A 17,989-nucleotide genomic window follows, 5' to 3' on the forward strand; every position below is an offset into this window, starting at 1 on the left:
GGTTGCTTTTTGACCGGGTCTCCTCGCCATTGTATTTTTTTATTTTTTATTTTTTGCTTAAAGATTGCCACCTGAGCTAGCCTCTGTTGCCCATCTTCTTCGGTTTCAGAGGGTAGATTTCTCAGTGTTGCTTTTTCGCCAGCTCTCCACGCCCTTGCGTCTTTTTTTTTCCTGCTTGAAGGCTGCAACCTGAGCTAGCTTCTTTTGCCCATGTTCCTCAGTTTCAGAGGGTGGATTTCTCCGTGTTGCTTTTTCCCCAGGTCTCCACACCCTTGTGTGTTTCTTTGGCTTAACGATTGCCACCTGAGGTAGCCTCTGTTGCCCATCTTCGTCCGTTTCAGAGGGTGGATTTCTCAGTGTTGCCTTTTCGCCAGCTCCCCACGCCCTTGTGTGTTTCTTTTGCTTAAAGATTGTCACCTGAGCTAGGCACTGTTGCCCTGCTTCCTCAGTTTCAGAGGGTACCTTTTTCAGGGTTGCTTTTTCACCGGGTCTCCTCGCCATTGTATTTTTTTATCTTATTTTTTTTGCTTAAAGATTGCCACCTGAGCTAGCCTCTGTTGCGCTTCTTTCTCAGTTCTAGAGGGTAGATTTCTCCGTGTTGCTTTTTCCCCAGGTCTCCACGCACTTCCTTTTATTTTTCCTTAAAAATTGCCACCTGAGCTAGCCTCTGTTGTCCATCTTCGTCGGTTTCAGAGGGTAGATTTCTCACTGTTGCTTTTTTGCCAGGTCTGCACGCCCTTGTGTTTTTTTTCTGCTTAAAGGTTGCAGAACCTGAGCTAGCTTCTTTTGCCCATGTCCCTCAGTTTCAGAGGGTGGATTTCTCCGTGTTGCTTTTTCCCCAGGCCTCCACGCCCTTGTGTGTTTCTTTTGCTTAAAGATTGCCACCTGAAGCCAGCCTCTCTTGCCCATCTTCCTCAGTTTCAGAGGGTAGATATTTCAGGGTTGCTTTTTCCCCAGGTCTCCACGCCTTTGTGTTTTGTTTTTGCTTAACGATTGCCACCTGAGCTAGCCTCTCTTGCCCATGTTCCTCAGTTTCAGAGGGTAGATACTTCAGGGTTGCTTTGTCCCCAGGGCTCCACGCCTTTGTGCTTTGTTTTTGCTTAAGGATTGCCACCTGAGGTAGCCTCTCTTGCCCATCTTCCTCAGTTTCAGAGGGTGGATTTCTCCGTGTTGCTTTTTCCCCAGGTCTCCACGCCCTTGTGTGTTTCTTTTGCTTAAAGATTGCCACCTGAGTTAGCCTCTGTTGCCCATCTTCGTCCGTTTCAGAGGGTGGATTTCTCAGTGTTGCCTTTTCACCAGCTCCCCACGCCCTTGTGTGTTTCTTTTGCTTAAAGATTGTCACCTGAGCTAGGCACTGTTGCCCTGCTTCCTCAGTTTCAGAGGGTACCTTTTTCAGGGTTGCTTTTTCACCGGGTCTCCTCGCCATTGTATTTTTTTATCTTATTTTTTTTGCTTAAAGATTGCCACCTGAGCTAGCCTCTGTTGCGCTTCTTTCTCAGTTCTAGAGGGTAGATTTCTCCGTGTTGCTTTTTCCCCAGGTCTCCACGCACTTCCTTTTATTTTTCCTTAAAAATTGCCACCTGAGCTAGCCTCTGTTGTCCATCTTCGTCGGTTTCAGAGGGTAGATTTCTCACTGTTGCTTTTTTGCCAGGTCTGCACGCCCTTGTGTTTTTTTTCTGCTTAAAGGTTGCAGAACCTGAGCTAGCTTCTTTTGCCCATGTCCCTCAGTTTCAGAGGGTGGATTTCTCCGTGTTGCTTTTTCCCCAGGCCTCCACGCCCTTGTGTGTTTCTTTTGCTTAAAGATTGCCACCTGAAGCCAGCCTCTCTTGCCCATCTTCCTCAGTTTCAGAGGGTAGATATTTCAGGGTTGCTTTTTCCCCAGGTCTCCACGCCTTTGTGTTTTGTTTTTGCTTAACGAGTGCCACCTGAGCTAGCCTCTCTTGCCCATGTTCCTCAGTTTCAGAGGGTAGATATTTCAGGGTTGCTTTGTCCCCAGGGCTCCACGCCTTTGTGCTTTGTTTTTGCTTAAGGATTGCCACCTGAGGTAGCCTCTCTTGCCCATCTTCCTCAGTTTCAGAGGGTGGATTTCTCCGTGTTGCTTTTTCCCCAGGTCTCCACGCCCTTGTGTGTTTCTTTTGCTTAAAGATTGCCACCTGAGCTAGCCTCTGTTGCCCATCTTCGTCCGTTTCAGAGGGTGGATTTCTCAGTGTTGCCTTTTCGCCAGCTCCCCACGCCCTTGTGTGTTTCTTTTGCTTAAAGATTGTCACCTGAGCTAGGCACTGTTGCCCTGCTTCCTCAGTTTCAGAGGGTACCTTTTTCAGGGTTGCTTTTTCACCGGGTCTCCTCGCCATTGTATTTTTTTATCTTATTTTTTTTGCTTAAAGATTGCCACCTGAGCTAGCCTCTGTTGCGCTTCTTTCTCAGTTCTAGAGGGTAGATTTCTCCGTGTTGCTTTTTCCCCAGGTCTCCACGCACTTCCTTTTATTTTTCCTGAAAAATTGCCACCTGAGCTAGCCTCTGTTGTCCATCTTCGTCGGTTTCAGAGGGTAGATTTCTCACTGTGGCTTTTTTGCCAGGTCTGCACGCCCTTGTGTTTTTTTTCTGCTTAAAGGTTGCAACCTGAGCTAGCTTCTTTTGCCCATGTCCCTCAGTTTCAGAGGGTGGATTTCTCCGTGTTGCTTTTTCCCCAGGCCTCCACGCCCTTGTGTGTTTCTTTTGCTTAAAGATTGCCACCTGAAGCCAGCCTCTCTTGCCCATCTTCCTCAGTTTCAGAGGGTAGATATTTCAGGGTTGCTTTTTCCCCAGGTCTCCACGCCTTTGTGTTTTGTTTTTGCTTAACGATTGCCACCTGAGCTAGCCTCTCTTGCCCATGTTCCTCAGTTTCAGAGGGTAGATACTTCAGGGTTGCTTTGTCCCCAGGGCTCCACGCCTTTGTGCTTTGTTTTTGCTTAAGGATTGCCACCTGAGGTAGCCTCTCTTGCCCATCTTCCTCAGTTTCAGAGGGTGGATTTCTCCGTGTTGCTTTTTCCCCAGGTCTCCACGCCCTTGTGTGTTTCTTTTGCTTAAAGATTGCCACCTGAGCTAGCCTCTGTTGCCCATCTTCGTCCGTTTCAGAGGGTGGATTTCTCAGTGTTGCCTTTTCGCCAGCTCCCCACGCCCTTGTGTGTTTCTTTTGCTTAAAGATTGTCACCTGAGCTAGGCACTGTTGCCCTGCTTCCTCAGTTTCAGAGGGTACCTTTTTCAGGGTTGCTTTTTCACCGGGTCTCCTCGCCATTGTATTTTTTTATCTTATTTTTTTTGCTTAAAGATTGCCACCTGAGCTAGCCTCTGTTGCGCTTCTTTCTCAGTTCTAGAGGGTAGATTTCTCCGTGTTGCTTTTTCCCCAGGTCTCCACGCACTTCCTTTTATTTTTCCTTAAAAATTGCCACCTGAGCTAGCCTCTGTTGTCCATCTTCGTCGGTTTCAGAGGGTAGATTTCTCACTGTGGCTTTTTTGCCAGGTCTGCACGCCCTTGTGTTTTTTTTCTGCTTAAAGGTTGCAGAACCTGAGCTAGCTTCTTTTGCCCATGTCCCTCAGTTTCAGAGGGTGGATTTCTCCGTGTTGCTTTTTCCCCAGGCCTCCACGCCCTTGTGTGTTTCTTTTGCTTAAAGATTGCCACCTGAAGCCAGCCTCTCTTGCCCATCTTCCTCAGTTTCAGAGGGTAGATATTTCAGGGTTGCTTTTTCCCCAGGTCTCCACGCCTTTGTGTTTTGTTTTTGCTTAACGAGTGCCACCTGAGCTAGCCTCTCTTGCCCATGTTCCTCAGTTTCAGAGGGTAGATATTTCAGGGTTGCTTTGTCCCCAGGGCTCCACGCCTTTGTGCTTTGTTTTTGCTTAAGGATTGCCACCTGAGGTAGCCTCTCTTGCCCATCTTCCTCAGTTTCAGAGGGTGGATTTCTCCGTGTTGCTTTTTCCCCAGGTCTCCACGCCCTTGTGTGTTTCTTTTGCTTAAAGATTGCCACCTGAGCTAGCCTCTGTTGCCCATCTTCGTCCGTTTCAGAGGGTGGATTTCTCAGTGTTGCCTTTTCGCCAGCTCCCCACGCCCTTGTGTGTTTCTTTTGCTTAAAGATTGTCACCTGAGCTAGGCACTGTTGCCCTGCTTCCTCAGTTTCAGAGGGTACCTTTTTCAGGGTTGCTTTTTCACCGGGTCTCCTCGCCATTGTATTTTTTTATCTTATTTTTTTTGCTTAAAGATTGCCACCTGAGCTAGCCTCTGTTGCGCTTCTTTCTCAGTTCTAGAGGGTAGATTTCTCCGTGTTGCTTTTTCCCCAGGTCTCCACGCACTTCCTTTTATTTTTCCTTAAAAATTGCCACCTGAGCTAGCCTCTGTTGTCCATCTTCGTCGGTTTCAGAGGGTAGATTTCTCACTGTGGCTTTTTTGCCAGGTCTGCACGCCCTTGTGTTTTTTTTCTGCTTAAAGGTTGCAACCTGAGCTAGCTTCTTTTGCCCATGTCCCTCAGTTTCAGAGGGTGGATTTCTCCGTGTTGCTTTTTCCCCAGGCCTCCACGCCCTTGTGTGTTTCTTTTGCTTAAAGATTGCCACCTGAAGCCAGCCTCTCTTGCCCATCTTCCTCAGTTTCAGAGGGTAGATATTTCAGGGTTGCTTTTTCCCCAGGTCTCCACGCCTTTGTGTTTTGTTTTTGCTTAACGATTGCCACCTGAGCTAGCCTCTCTTGCCCATGTTCCTCAGTTTCAGAGGGTAGATACTTCAGGGTTGCTTTGTCCCCAGGGCTCCACGCCTTTGTGCTTTGTTTTTGCTTAAGGATTGCCACCTGAGGTAGCCTCTCTTGCCCATCTTCCTCAGTTTCAGAGGGTGGATTTCTCCGTGTTGCTTTTTCCCCAGGTCTCCACGCCCTTGTGTGTTTCTTTTGCTTAAAGATTGCCACCTGAGCTAGCCTCTGTTGCCCATCTTCGTCCGTTTCAGAGGGTGGATTTCTCAGTGTTGCCTTTTCGCCAGCTCCCCACGCCCTTGTGTGTTTCTTTTGCTTAAAGATTGTCACCTGAGCTAGGCACTGTTGCCCTGCTTCCTCAGTTTCAGAGGGTACCTTTTTCAGGGTTGCTTTTTCACCGGGTCTCCTCGCCATTGTATTTTTTTATCTTATTTTTTTTGCTTAAAGATTGCCACCTGAGCTAGCCTCTGTTGCGCTTCTTTCTCAGTTCTAGAGGGTAGATTTCTCCGTGTTGCTTTTTCCCCAGGTCTCCACGCACTTCCTTTTATTTTTCCTTAAAAATTGCCACCTGAGCTAGCCTCTGTTGTCCATCTTCGTCGGTTTCAGAGGGTAGATTTCTCACTGTGGCTTTTTTGCCAGGTCTGCACGCCCTTGTGTTTTTTTTCTGCTTAAAGGTTGCAACCTGAGCTAGCTTCTTTTGCCCATGTCCCTCAGTTTCAGAGGGTGGATTTCTCCGTGTTGCTTTTTCCCCAGGCCTCCACGCCCTTGTGTGTTTCTTTTGCTTAAAGATTGCCACCTGAAGCCAGCCTCTCTTGCCCATCTTCCTCAGTTTCAGAGGGTAGATATTTCAGGGTTGCTTTTTCCCCAGGTCTCCACGCCTTTGTGTTTTGTTTTTGCTTAACGATTGCCACCTGAGCTAGCCTCTCTTGCCCATGTTCCTCAGTTTCAGAGGGTAGATACTTCAGGGTTGCTTTGTCCCCAGGGCTCCACGCCTTTGTGCTTTGTTTTTGCTTAAGGATTGCCACCTGAGGTAGCCTCTCTTGCCCATCTTCCTCAGTTTCAGAGGGTGGATTTCTCCGTGTTGCTTTTTCCCCAGGTCTCCACGCCCTTGTGTGTTTCTTTTGCTTAAAGATTGCCACCTGAGCTAGCCTCTGTTGCCCATCTTCGTCCGTTTCAGAGGGTGGATTTCTCAGTGTTGCCTTTTCGCCAGCTCCCCACGCCCTTGTGTGTTTCTTTTGCTTAAAGATTGTCACCTGAGCTAGGCACTGTTGCCCTGCTTCCTCAGTTTCAGAGGGTACCTTTTTCAGGGTTGCTTTTTCACCGGGTCTCCTCGCCATTGTATTTTTTTATCTTATTTTTTTTGCTTAAAGATTGCCACCTGAGCTAGCCTCTGTTGCGCTTCTTTCTCAGTTCTAGAGGGTAGATTTCTCCGTGTTGCTTTTTCCCCAGGTCTCCACGCACTTCCTTTTATTTTTCCTTAAAAATTGCCACCTGAGCTAGCCTCTGTTGTCCATCTTCGTCGGTTTCAGAGGGTAGATTTCTCACTGTGGCTTTTTTGCCAGGTCTGCACGCCCTTGTGTTTTTTTTCTGCTTAAAGGTTGCAGAACCTGAGCTAGCTTCTTTTGCCCATGTCCCTCAGTTTCAGAGGGTGGATTTCTCCGTGTTGCTTTTTCCCCAGGCCTCCACGCCCTTGTGTGTTTCTTTTGCTTAAAGATTGCCACCTGAAGCCAGCCTCTCTTGCCCATCTTCCTCAGTTTCAGAGGGTAGATATTTCAGGGTTGCTTTTTCCCCAGGTCTCCACGCCTTTGTGTTTTGTTTTTGCTTAACGATTGCCACCTGAGCTAGCCTCTCTTGCCCATGTTCCTCAGTTTCAGAGGGTAGATACTTCAGGGTTGCTTTGTCCCCAGGGCTCCACGCCTTTGTGCTTTGTTTTTGCTTAAGGATTGCCACCTGAGGTAGCCTCTCTTGCCCATCTTCCTCAGTTTCAGAGGGTGGATTTCTCCGTGTTGCTTTTTCCCCAGGTCTCCACGCCCTTGTGTGTTTCTTTTGCTTAAAGATTGCCACCTGAGCTAGCCTCTGTTGCCCATCTTCGTCCGTTTCAGAGGGTGGATTTCTCAGTGTTGCCTTTTCGCCAGCTCCCCACGCCCTTGTGTGTTTCTTTTGCTTAAAGATTGTCACCTGAGCTAGGCACTGTTGCCCTGCTTCCTCAGTTTCAGAGGGTACCTTTTTCAGGGTTGCTTTTTCACCGGGTCTCCTCGCCATTGTATTTTTTTATCTTATTTTTTTTGCTTAAAGATTGCCACCTGAGCTAGCCTCTGTTGCGCTTCTTTGTCAGTTCTAGAGGGTAGATTTCTCCGTGTTGCTTTTTCCCCAGGTCTCCACGCACTTCCTTTTATTTTTCCTTAAAAATTGCCACCTGAGCTAGCCTCTGTTGTCCATCTTCGTCGGTTTCAGAGGGTAGATTTCTCACTGTTGCTTTTTTGCCAGGTCTGCACGCCCTTGTGTTTTTTTTCTGCTTAAAGGTTGCAGAACCTGAGCTAGCTTCTTTTGCCCATGTCCCTCAGTTTCAGAGGGTGGATTTCTCCGTGTTGCTTTTTCCCCAGGCCTCCACGCCCTTGTGTGTTTCTTTTGCTTAAAGATTGCCACCTGAAGCCAGCCTCTCTTGCCCATCTTCCTCAGTTTCAGAGGGTAGATATTTCAGGGTTGCTTTTTCCCCAGGTCTCCACGCCTTTGTGTTTTGTTTTTGCTTAACGATTGCCACCTGAGCTAGCCTCTCTTGCCCATGTTCCTCAGTTTCAGAGGGTAGATACTTCAGGGTTGCTTTGTCCCCAGGGCTCCACGCCTTTGTGCTTTGTTTTTGCTTAAGGATTGCCACCTGAGGTAGCCTCTCTTGCCCATCTTCCTCAGTTTCAGAGGGTGGATTTCTCCGTGTTGCTTTTTCCCCAGGTCTCCACGCCCTTGTGTGTTTCTTTTGCTTAAAGATTGCCACCTGAGCTAGCCTCTGTTGCCCATCTTCGTCCGTTTCAGAGGGTGGATTTCTCAGTGTTGCCTTTTCGCCAGCTCCCCACGCCCTTGTGTGTTTCTTTTGCTTAAAGATTGTCACCTGAGCTAGGCACTGTTGCCCTGCTTCCTCAGTTTCAGAGGGTACCTTTTTCAGGGTTGCTTTTTCACCGGGTCTCCTCGCCATTGTATTTTTTTATCTTATTTTTTTTGCTTAAAGATTGCCACCTGAGCTAGCCTCTGTTGCGCTTCTTTCTCAGTTCTAGAGGGTAGATTTCTCCGTGTTGCTTTTTCCCCAGGTCTCCACGCACTTCCTTTTATTTTTCCTTAAAAATTGCCACCTGAGCTAGCCTCTGTTGTCCATCTTCGTCGGTTTCAGAGGGTAGATTTCTCACTGTGGCTTTTTTGCCAGGTCTGCACGCCCTTGTGTTTTTTTTCTGCTTAAAGGTTGCAGAACCTGAGCTAGCTTCTTTTGCCCATGTCCCTCAGTTTCAGAGGGTGGATTTCTCCGTGTTGCTTTTTCCCCAGGCCTCCACGCCCTTGTGTGTTTCTTTTGCTTAAAGATTGCCACCTGAAGCCAGCCTCTCTTGCCCATCTTCCTCAGTTTCAGAGGGTAGATATTTCAGGGTTGCTTTTTCCCCAGGTCTCCACGCCTTTGTGTTTTGTTTTTGCTTAACGATTGCCACCTGAGCTAGCCTCTCTTGCCCATGTTCCTCAGTTTCAGAGGGTAGATACTTCAGGGTTGCTTTGTCCCCAGGGCTCCACGCCTTTGTGCTTTGTTTTTGCTTAAGGATTGCCACCTGAGGTAGCCTCTCTTGCCCATCTTCCTCAGTTTCAGAGGGTGGATTTCTCCGTGTTGCTTTTTCCCCAGGTCTCCACGCCCTTGTGTGTTTCTTTTGCTTAAAGATTGCCACCTGAGCTAGCCTCTGTTGCCCATCTTCGTCCGTTTCAGAGGGTGGATTTCTCAGTGTTGCCTTTTCGCCAGCTCCCCACGCCCTTGTGTGTTTCTTTTGCTTAAAGATTGTCACCTGAGCTAGGCACTGTTGCCCTGCTTCCTCAGTTTCAGAGGGTACCTTTTTCAGGGTTGCTTTTTCACCGGGTCTCCTCGCCATTGTATTTTTTTATCTTATTTTTTTTGCTTAAAGATTGCCACCTGAGCTAGCCTCTGTTGCGCTTCTTTCTCAGTTCTAGAGGGTAGATTTCTCCGTGTTGCTTTTTCCCCAGGTCTCCACGCACTTCCTTTTATTTTTCCTTAAAAATTGCCACCTGAGCTAGCCTCTGTTGTCCATCTTCGTCGGTTTCAGAGGGTAGATTTCTCACTGTGGCTTTTTTGCCAGGTCTGCACGCCCTTGTGTTTTTTTTCTGCTTAAAGGTTGCAGAACCTGAGCTAGCTTCTTTTGCCCATGTCCCTCAGTTTCAGAGGGTGGATTTCTCCGTGTTGCTTTTTCCCCAGGCCTCCACGCCCTTGTGTGTTTCTTTTGCTTAAAGATTGCCACCTGAAGCCAGCCTCTCTTGCCCATCTTCCTCAGTTTCAGAGGGTAGATATTTCAGGGTTGCTTTTTCCCCAGGTCTCCACGCCTTTGTGTTTTGTTTTTGCTTAACGATTGCCACCTGAGCTAGCCTCTCTTGCCCATGTTCCTCAGTTTCAGAGGGTAGATACTTCAGGGTTGCTTTGTCCCCAGGGCTCCACGCCTTTGTGCTTTGTTTTTGCTTAAGGATTGCCACCTGAGGTAGCCTCTCTTGCCCATCTTCCTCAGTTTCAGAGGGTGGATTTCTCCGTGTTGCTTTTTCCCCAGGTCTCCACGCCCTTGTGTGTTTCTTTTGCTTAAAGATTGCCACCTGAGCTAGCCTCTGTTGCCCATCTTCGTCCGTTTCAGAGGGTGGATTTCTCAGTGTTGCCTTTTCGCCAGCTCCCCACGCCCTTGTGTGTTTCTTTTGCTTAAAGATTGTCACCTGAGCTAGGCACTGTTGCCCTGCTTCCTCAGTTTCAGAGGGTACCTTTTTCAGGGTTGCTTTTTCACCGGGTCTCCTCGCCATTGTATTTTTTTATCTTATTTTTTTTGCTTAAAGATTGCCACCTGAGCTAGCCTCTGTTGCGCTTCTTTCTCAGTTCTAGAGGGTAGATTTCTCCGTGTTGCTTTTTCCCCAGGTCTCCACGCACTTCCTTTTATTTTTCCTTAAAAATTGCCACCTGAGCTAGCCTCTGTTGTCCATCTTCGTCGGTTTCAGAGGGTAGATTTCTCACTGTGGCTTTTTTGCCAGGTCTGCACGCCCTTGTGTTTTTTTTCTGCTTAAAGGTTGCAACCTGAGCTAGCTTCTTTTGCCCATGTCCCTCAGTTTCAGAGGGTGGATTTCTCCGTGTTGCTTTTTCCCCAGGCCTCCACGCCCTTGTGTGTTTCTTTTGCTTAAAGATTGCCACCTGAAGCCAGCCTCTCTTGCCCATCTTCCTCAGTTTCAGAGGGTAGATATTTCAGGGTTGCTTTTTCCCCAGGTCTCCACGCCTTTGTGTTTTGTTTTTGCTTAACGATTGCCACCTGAGCTAGCCTCTCTTGCCCATGTTCCTCAGTTTCAGAGGGTAGATACTTCAGGGTTGCTTTGTCCCCAGGGCTCCACGCCTTTGTGCTTTGTTTTTGCTTAAGGATTGCCACCTGAGGTAGCCTCTCTTGCCCATCTTCCTCAGTTTCAGAGGGTGGATTTCTCCGTGTTGCTTTTTCCCCAGGTCTCCACGCCCTTGTGTGTTTCTTTTGCTTAAAGATTGCCACCTGAGCTAGCCTCTGTTGCCCATCTTCGTCCGTTTCAGAGGGTGGATTTCTCAGTGTTGCCTTTTCGCCAGCTCCCCACGCCCTTGTGTGTTTCTTTTGCTTAAAGATTGTCACCTGAGCTAGGCACTGTTGCCCTGCTTCCTCAGTTTCAGAGGGTACCTTTTTCAGGGTTGCTTTTTCACCGGGTCTCCTCGCCATTGTATTTTTTTATCTTATTTTTTTTGCTTAAAGATTGCCACCTGAGCTAGCCTCTGTTGCGCTTCTTTCTCAGTTCTAGAGGGTAGATTTCTCCGTGTTGCTTTTTCCCCAGGTCTCCACGCACTTCCTTTTATTTTTCCTGAAAAATTGCCACCTGAGCTAGCCTCTGTTGTCCATCTTCGTCGGTTTCAGAGGGTAGATTTCTCACTGTGGCTTTTTTGCCAGGTCTGCACGCCCTTGTGTTTTTTTTCTGCTTAAAGGTTGCAACCTGAGCTAGCTTCTTTTGCCCATGTTCGTCAGTTTCAGAGGGTGGATTTCTCCGTGTTGCTTTTTCCCCAGGTCTCCAGACCCTTGTGTGTTTCTTTGGCTTAACGATTGCCACCTGAGGTAGCCTCTGTTGCCCATCTTCCTCAGTTTCAGAGGGTGGATTTCTGAATGTTGCTTTTTCCCCAGGTCTCCACGCCCTTGTGTGTTTCTTTTGCTTAACGATTGCCACCTGAAGCCAGCCTCTCTTGCCCATCTTCCTCAGTTTCAGAGGGTAGATATTTCAGGGTTGCTTTTTCCCCAGGTCTCCACGCCTTTGGGTTTTGTTTTTGCTTAACGAGTGCCACCTGAGCTAGCCTCTCTTGCCCATGTTCCTCAGTTTCAGAGGGTAGATATTTCAGGGTTGCTTTGTCCCCAGGGCTCCACGCCTTTGTGCTTTGTTTTTGCTTAAGGATTGCCACCTGAGGTAGCCTCTCTTGCCCATCTTCCTCAGTTTCAGAGGGTGGATTTCTCCGTGTTGCTTTTTCCCCAGGTCTCCACGCCCTTGTGTGTTTCTTTTGCTTAAAGATTGCCACCTGAGCTAGCCTCTGTTGCCCATCTTCGTCCGTTTCAGAGGGTGGATTTCTCAGTGTTGCCTTTTCGCCAGCTCCCCACGCCCTTGTGTGTTTCTTTTGCTTAAAGATTGTCACCTGAGCTAGGCACTGTTGCCCTGCTTCCTCAGTTTCAGAGGGTACCTTTTTCAGGGTTGCTTTTTCACCGGGTCTCCTCGCCATTGTATTTTTTTATCTTATTTTTTTTGCTTAAAGATTGCCACCTGAGCTAGCCTCTGTTGCGCTTCTTTCTCAGTTCTAGAGGGTAGATTTCTCCGTGTTGCTTTTTCCCCAGGTCTCCACGCACTTCCTTTTATTTTTCCTTAAAAATTGCCACCTGAGCTAGCCTCTGTTGTCCATCTTCGTCGGTTTCAGAGGGTAGATTTCTCACTGTGGCTTTTTTGCCAGGTCTGCACGCCCTTGTGTTTTTTTTCTGCTTAAAGGTTGCAACCTGAGCTAGCTTCTTTTGCCCATGTCCCTCAGTTTCAGAGGGTGGATTTCTCCGTGTTGCTTTTTCCCCAGGCCTCCACGCCCTTGTGTGTTTCTTTTGCTTAAAGATTGCCACCTGAAGCCAGCCTCTCTTGCCCATCTTCCTCAGTTTCAGAGGGTAGATATTTCAGGGTTGCTTTTTCCCCAGGTCTCCACGCCTTTGTGTTTTGTTTTTGCTTAACGATTGCCACCTGAGCTAGCCTCTCTTGCCCATGTTCCTCAGTTTCAGAGGGTAGATACTTCAGGGTTGCTTTGTCCCCAGGGCTCCACGCCTTTGTGCTTTGTTTTTGCTTAAGGATTGCCACCTGAGGTAGCCTCTCTTGCCCATCTTCCTCAGTTTCAGAGGGTGGATTTCTCCGTGTTGCTTTTTCCCCAGGTCTCCACGCCCTTGTGTGTTTCTTTTGCTTAAAGATTGCCACCTGAGCTAGCCTCTGTTGCCCATCTTCGTCCGTTTCAGAGGGTGGATTTCTCAGTGTTGCCTTTTCGCCAGCTCCCCACGCCCTTGTGTGTTTCTTTTGCTTAAAGATTGTCACCTGAGCTAGGCACTGTTGCCCTGCTTCCTCAGTTTCAGAGGGTACCTTTTTCAGGGTTGCTTTTTCACCGGGTCTCCTCGCCATTGTATTTTTTTATCTTATTTTTTTTGCTTAAAGATTGCCACCTGAGCTAGCCTCTGTTGCGCTTCTTTCTCAGTTCTAGAGGGTAGATTTCTCCGTGTTGCTTTTTCCCCAGGTCTCCACGCACTTCCTTTTATTTTTCCTGAAAAATTGCCACCTGAGCTAGCCTCTGTTGTCCATCTTCGTCGGTTTCAGAGGGTAGATTTCTCACTGTGGCTTTTTTGCCAGGTCTGCACGCCCTTGTGTTTTTTTTCTGCTTAAAGGTTGCAACCTGAGCTAGCTTCTTTTGCCCATGTTCGTCAGTTTCAGAGGGTGGATTTCTCCGTGTTGCTTTTTCCCCAGGTCTCCAGACCCTTGTGTGTTTCTTTGGCTTAACGATTGCCACCTGAGGTAGCCTCTGTTGCCCATCTTCCTCAGTTTCAGAGGGTGGATTTCTGAATGTTGCTTTTTCCCCAGGTCTCCACGCCCTTGTGTGTTTCTTTTGCTTAACGATTGCCACCTGAAGCCAGCCTCTCTTGCCCATCTTCCTCAGTTTCAGAGGGTAGATATTTCAGGGTTGCTTTTTCCCCAGGTCTCCACGCCTTTGGGTTTTGTTTTTGCTTAACGAGTGCCACCTGAGCTAGCCTCTCTTGCCCATGTTCCTCAGTTTCAGAGGGTAGATATTTCAGGGTTGCTTTGTCCCCAGGGCTCCACGCCTTTGTGCTTTGTTTTTGCTTAAGGATTGCCACCTGAGGTAGCCTCTCTTGCCCATCTTCCTCAGTTTCAGAGGGTGGATTTCTCCGTGTTGCTTTTTCCCCAGGTCTCCACGCCCTTGTGTGTTTCTTTTGCTTAAAGATTGCCACCTGAGCTAGCCTCTGTTGCCCATCTTCCTCAGTTTCAGAGGGTGGATTTCTCAGTGTTGCCTTTTCGCCAGCTCCCCACGCCCTTGTTTGTTTCTTTTGCTTAAAGATTGTCACCTGAGCTAGGCACTGTTGCCCTGCTTCCTCAGTTTCAGAGGGTACCTTTTTCAGGGTTGCTTTTTCACCGGGTCTCCTCGCCATTGTATTTTTTTATCTTATTTTTTTTGCTTAAAGATTGCCACCTGAGCTAGCCTCTGTTGCGCTTCTTTCTCAGTTCTAGAGGGTAGATTTCTCCGTGTTGCTTTTTCCCCAGGTCTCCACGCACTTCCTTTCATTTTTCCTTAAAAATCGCCACCTGAGCTAGCCCCTGTTGCCCATCTTCGTCGGTTTCAGAGGGTAGATTTCTCAGTGTTGATTTTTCCCCATTTCTCCACGCCCTCGTGCTTTTTTTTTTTTATTTCCTTAAATGTCGGCGCCTGAGCTAGCTTCTTTTGCCCATCTTCGTCAGTTTCAGCGGGTAGACTCTCCGCCTGCCTTCGACAGGCCCTCTGGACTGGAAAGCTTTCCTCCTCCCGTCATCACGGTCCTTCTCGGATGACGTGCCTGGTTTCGGTTTGACCGTCCCCGCCCGCCCTGATTTTCTAAGTCCTCCCGGGAACCCCGGGGGCGCTCCAGCCGCTCCGGGAAGCGGCGGCCTCCCGGCCGCACCGGCCCAGCCCGGCCCGGGCCGCCCCCTGGCCTCTCTGGGGGGAACTCTCCCCTTCCCCTTCCCGGTGATCGCCCGAGAAACCTTTTCCGAGTCCCCCTCCTGCGGCTGGGGCTGCGCCTTGGCGGCCGGGAGCCCGCGGGCGGACGCCCCGGGGCCGCACTGGGCCGGGAGGCTGGGTCCGAGGGGGCTCCGGGACGGGATCGGGCGGCCCGGCGGCCCGGCTGTGCTCCCCGGCGGGCCCGCGCTCCGGCTCCGTCCCGCTGAGGCGGTCGTCGGTCGCCGGGTGCCACCTGGCGGCCGCTTTTATATCGTCTCTTTCCTCCGGAGCTCCGGCGACGCGGGCCAAGGGACGGGACTCGGCCGCGGTGACCGAGGCAGAGTCCCGGGAGGCCGGCGTCGCTGGCGGGATCTGGCCCGGTGGCGCCGGGGCGTGAGCGCGACGCCCGCTCGCCGGAGATTGGAGGTGCAGGCTACTGAGGGAGGTGGCTGTCGCCGCGCCGCCCGGTGCCGGCCGGGGTGTGGGGCCTCCCGGACGGGTCGACCAGCAGCCGCCGGTGCCCCTCCGTCCCCGGGAGGGGGTGGGGGGCCGCCGCGGGGGAACGGGCGAGGGAGCTCGTCCCGTGCCCGGCCGTCGTCCCGAGGGCGGCCCGGTGGTCGGGCCTTCCGCGTCGCCGATCCCCTTTCCGCGCCCCGCTCCGGAGGTGGGCGACCGGCCGGGGCCTTGCGGGGGAGGCCCGTGGAGGGCGCGACGGGCTCGGCCGCCGGGCTGGCCTTTTCCCCACTGGTCTTCCGAGTCGACCGGCTCTGGCGGTGGGGACCGGGCCCGGTCCTCGGATGCCTCCTCCTCCGTGGCAGTTTTTTTTTCCAAGTCCCGCCCTGGAGAAGAGCGTGGACCGGCCCCGGGAGCCCTCGAGGGCGGGCCGGGGAGGGCGTCCCCGGCCCGGACGCGTGCCCGGGGTGGGTCCGGGCCGTCGGACCGGACTTCTCTCTCCGAGTTTCGCGGGTCGCGTCTTTGTCCGGAGGCGGGAGGGGGCCGGCTCGAGGCGTAGGTGGAGCCCCGGCTGAGGGACGGGAGCCACGGTCCCGCCCCGGGCCCGGTCGCCGGAGGCGCCTCCGCGGAATTCTTTTCTAAGTCCTGACCCGGCGACTCAGAGGGAGGGACCGACCGGTCCCGGCCCGCGCGGGCGGCCCGGGGAGGCTGTCCCCGGCTCCCCCTGCCGCCACGCTTCTGGGGTCGACCAGATGGCCCCGGGAGCTCCGGGCCTGGTGGCGATGGGGTCGTGCTTGGGGTCTGGTGGCCGTGGCCGTGATCCAGGGGTTCCCCTGGTGATCCGTGGGTGGGCCCCGTCTCCGGGCGCGGCGATTCTTGCCCCCGAATGGGTGGTTTTGTGCCGCCAGATAAGTGCTGACACGCTCTGCTCGGGTGACAGTCGCCCGAGAGCTTCCGGGTGCCTGGATGCGTGTGCGGGGAGGGCTCCGGGCTCTGGCCGAGAACCGGACGCCCGTTTCCACCCCCGCCGCTTGAGCCGCCCGCTGGGGCCTGCGCGCCGGCTCTTGTGCGTTCCAGGCGCCCCCACGACCGTGGTGCCACCTCCGGTCTCTGGTACCCGAGGGCGGCGGGGTTAGGGGCGCGGGGTCCTCTACCACGTGCACTCCCTGCCGCCGGCACCCGGGTGCGGTCGCGACTTACCCCATCCCACCGGCTCCGTGCCAGTGCGTGTCAGGCGTTCTCGTCCTGGGGTCGTCGCCCGCGCTTGCTGGAGGAGGAGAGGGGTCGGTGAGGCTGAAGCAGGCTCCTCCGCTCGCTGTCCTCGCCGGCCTTCCCTTGCTCGGGGGTCCCTCGCGTTATGCTGCCGACCGATGTGGTGATGCTGTGCTCTCCCGGGCCGGGCCTAAGCCGTGCCAGACGAGGGACGGACGTTCATGGCGAACGGGACCGCTCTTCTCGCTCTGCCCGCGGGTCCCCTCGCCCGTTCTCCCCCGCTGCGAGTGGCGTGTGGGAGGCGGCAGGGGTGCGGAATCCGGCCCGACCTCGCTCCCCCGCCCCGTGCCTCGTGGCGTGGGCGGTGTCGGGGTCTCCGTGACGCGGCGGATGCTCTGCCTGTGCCTCTTGGCTGTGTCTCGCGGGCGGCCCTCCCCGCGGTGGGGCGGGCCGTGTTGCCGCCGCGCCGCGCGCCTTCCCGGGCGCGTGAGCGCGTTCCCCAGGCCGTTGGCGGTGCCCCTGGAGCGTTCCAGGTCGTCCCTCAGGCGCCCGAGGCCGAGTGGCGGTGTCGTTCTCTGTTCCCGTCGGCCTCCTCAGGTAACCACTGCGCTGGTGTGTCTGAGGAGCGGGGGGGTCGAGTCGGTAAGGGAGGCGTGCCCCTCGTCCCCCTCGGGGGGGACGGGTGCCTCGTCGCCCCCCACGGCGTGCCGTGTGGGGGCGGGCAGGCTCGGGCGCGTGCCCGCGCGTTCCCCTTGCTGGGGTTTCCCCGCGGGTGTGGGAGTGACCGTGGCGGGCCGAGCCAGCGGCGTGGCGCTGGCTCTTTGGTTGGGAGGTGCTGTTTGATCGGCACCTCCGTCCCAGTCTCTGCCTCCCTTGGTCTCTCGGCCTGAGGGGAGGCACTGACTTGGGAGCCGCACAGGGGCCTTGTAGATCCCTAGCTAAGCCCAGTGTGGCCAGAGATGGCGAGCCCGGGGCAGCGCGGGCTCGCGGCCCTGACCACGGACGCTCCGACTTGCTCTAGGCCTTACCTCTACCGCAGACCCCTCCTGCATTGCGTGGCCATGGTGTCTGTAAGCGCCTTGGTGGGCCCGATGGCGGACGATGGGCGGGGGCGACACGCCCTCGGTGAGAAAGCCTTCTCTAGCGATCCGAGAGGGTGCCTTGGGGTACCGGACCCCCCAGCCGCCGCCCCTCCTTTGCGCGTAGTAGCCACGGACGCCACCACCGTGGCGCGTGGGCAGAGCTGCTCTTTGCCTACCGCGGCCGGCGCCTCCCCCCTCCGAGTCGGGGGAGGGTCACGCCCGGCCGGGCCGTCGTCGGGCGCGGGGCCGCGCGTGTGCGCGAGCGTGCGCGTGGTTCTCCCGTCGCGCGCTGGGGCGGGGAGAGGGCCCGGCCCCGTCCGGGCTCCGCCCCGCCGCGAGCGGCTGGCTCTCCGCTCGCTCCCGTCCCGAGCCGCAGCCGGTGGTGGCGTGCGGGCATGGGTGGGGGCCGCCGCCGCTCTCGGGCGCGTTCCCTCGGGACGTGGGCCCCGGAGCAGACCAGACAGGCAGACGGGTGGCTGGGTGGACGGGGCGGCCCCCGGCGGCGGGGGCGCCTCACGTAGGCCCCGGCGGTGGGGCCGGGCCCGCGGGAGGCCGAGGGGTGGCTGAGGCCGGCCGGCGTCCCAGGCGTCGTGGGACCGCCCTCGCGTGTCGTTGGCGGTGGGATCCCGCGTGTGTTTTCCTGGTGGCCCGTCCGCGCCCGAGGCCGTCCCCGGGAGCCTTCCCGCGAGCCCGTGCTCCCTCCGTCGAGGCGCGCGCCGCGCTCCCCGCTGCCCCCGGTGCTCCCCCGCCCGGGCAGACGCCTGGCCGCGCCGCCCACCGGCCGGGACCGAAGTGGGCCTCGCCGTGCGGGTGTCGCCTCCGGCCACCGAGGCCGGTGGTGGCCCCGGGCGAAGTGCTCTCGGCTCCGGTCGGGTGGGGCCCGCGCGCCAGGCGCCCGGCGCGGGACGCTGGCGCCGTGTGCGGGAGAGCCCTGGCCGTGGCGGGGCCGAGCCCCCGTGAGCTGCGCGCGGGGCGACGGGGCCAGTCGCCGTTCTGGGCGCCGCGGGACCGCCCCTGGTGCTGGAGGCCCCT

This window comes from Equus asinus, chromosome 24, assembly GCF_041296235.1.
Source record: "Equus asinus isolate D_3611 breed Donkey chromosome 24, EquAss-T2T_v2, whole genome shotgun sequence".
In the NCBI taxonomy this organism is placed as follows: domain Eukaryota; kingdom Metazoa; phylum Chordata; class Mammalia; order Perissodactyla; family Equidae; genus Equus; species Equus asinus.